The sequence below is a fragment of the Triticum dicoccoides genome, chromosome 1A, assembly GCF_002162155.2.
Source record: "Triticum dicoccoides isolate Atlit2015 ecotype Zavitan chromosome 1A, WEW_v2.0, whole genome shotgun sequence".
NCBI lineage: Eukaryota > Viridiplantae > Streptophyta > Magnoliopsida > Poales > Poaceae > Triticum > Triticum dicoccoides.
The window spans coordinates 67,158,535-67,160,948 of record NC_041380.1 but is presented as its reverse complement, the minus strand read 5'-3'; positions in this window follow the sequence as shown (position 1 = coordinate 67,160,948).

Below are 2,414 nucleotides of genomic sequence, written 5' to 3'. Positions count from 1 at the left end.
CGGGACCCCCTACCCGAGATCCGCCGGTTTTGACACCGATAATGCTTAAGTCCGTCCGAATCATGTTAGCTATTGCCGCATTTTATGATTATGAATGGCAAATAGATGTAAAGACTGCATTCCTGAATGGATTTCTGGAAGAAGAGTTGTATATGATGCAACCTGAAGTTTTTATCGATCCAAAGGGTGCTAACAAAGTGTGCAAGCTCCGGCGATCCATTTATGGACTGGTGTAAGCCTCTCAGAGTTGGAATAAATGTTTTGATAGTGTGATCAAAGCATATGGTTTTATACAGACTTTTGGAGAAGCCTGTATTTACAAGAACATGAGTGGGAGCTCTCTAGCATTTCTAATATTATATGTGGATGACATATTGTTGATTGTAAATGATATAGAATTTCTGGATAGCATAAAAGGATACTTGAATAAGAGTTTTTCGATGAAAGACCTCGGTGAAGCTGCTTACATATTGGGCATCAAGATCTATAGAGATAGATCAAGACGCTTAATTGGACTTTCACAAAGCACATACCTTGACAAAGTTTTGAAGAAGTTCAAAATGGATCAGGCAAAGAAAGGATTCTTACCTGTGTTACAAGGTGTGAAGTTGAGTAAGACTCAATGCCCGACCACTGCAAAAGATAGAGAGAAAATTAAAGATGTTCCCTATGCTTCAGCTATAGGCTCCATCATGTATGCAATGTTGTGTACCAGACCTGATGTGTGCCTTGCTATTAGTTTAGCAGGGAGGTACCAAAGTAATCTAGGAGTGGATTACTAGACAACGGTCAAGAACATCCTGAAATACCTTAAAAGGACTAAGGATATGTTTCTCGTTTATGGAGGTGACAAAGAGCTCATCGTAAATGGTTACGTTAATGCAAGCTTTGACACTAATCCGGACAATTCTAAATCGCAAACCGGATACGTGTTTATATTGAACCGTGGAGCTGTCAGTTGGATCAGTTCTAAACAAAGTGTCGTGGCGGGATCTACGTGTGATGTGGAGTACATTGCTGCTTCGGAAGCAGCAAATGAAGGAGTCTGGATGAAGGAGTTCATATCCGATCTAGGTGTCATACCTAGTGCATCGAGTCCAATGAAAATCTTTTGTGACAATACTGGTGCAATTGCCTTGGCAAAGGAATCCAGATTTCACAAGAGAACCAAGCACATAAAGAGACGCTTCAATTCCATCCGCGATCAAGTCCAGGTGGGAGACATAGAGATTGCAAGATACATACGGATCTGAATGTTGCAGACCTGTTGACTAAGCCTCTCTCACGAGCAAAACATGATCAGCACCAAGGCTCCATGGGTGTTGGAATCATTACTGTGTAATCTAGATTATTGACTCTAGTGCAAGTGGGAGACTAAAGGAAATGTGCCCTAGAGGCTATAATAAAGTTATTATTTATTTCCTCATATCATGATAAATGTTTATTATTCATGCTAGAATTTTATTAACCGGAAACTTAGTACATGTGTGAATACATAGACAAACAGAGTGTCACTAGTATGCCTCTACTTGACTAGCTCATTAATCAAAGATGGTTAAGTTTCCTAACCATAGACATGAGTTGTCATTTGATTAATGGGATCCCTTCATTAGGAGAATGATATGATTGACTTGACCTATTCGGTTAGCTTAGCACTTGATCGTTTTAGTTTACTGCTATTGCTTTCTTCATGACTTGTACATGTTCCTATGACTATGAGATTATGTAACTCCCGATTACCGGAGGAACACTTCGTGTTCTACCAAACGTCACAACGTAACTGGGTGATTATAAAGGTTCTCTACAAGTGTCTCCAATGGTACTTGTTGAGTTGGCATAGATCAAGATTAGGATTTGTCACTCCGATTGTCAGAGAGGTATCTCTGGGCCCACTCGGTAATGCACATCACTATAAGCCTTGCAAGCATTGTAACTAATGAGTTAGTTGCGGGATGATGCATTACAGAATGAGTAAAGAGACTTGCCAGTAACGAGATTGAACTAGGTATTGAGATACCGACGATCGAATCTCGGGCAAGTAACATACCGATGACAAAGGGAACAACGTATGATGTTATGCGGTTTGACCGATAAAGATCTTCGTAGAATATGTGGGAGCCAATATGAACATCTAGGTTCCGCTATTGGTTATTGACCGGAGACGTGTCTCGGTCATGTCTACATAGTTCTCGAACCCGTAGGGTCCGCACGCTTAAAGTTCGGTGACGATCGGTATTATGAGTTTTTGTGTTTTGATGTACCGAAGGTAGTTCGGAGTCCCGGATATGATCACAGACATGACGAGGAGTCTCGAAATGGTCGAGACGTAAAGATCGATATATTGGACGACTATATTCGGACACCAAAAGTGTTCCGAGTGATTTCGGAGAAAACCGGAGTGCCGGAGGGTTACC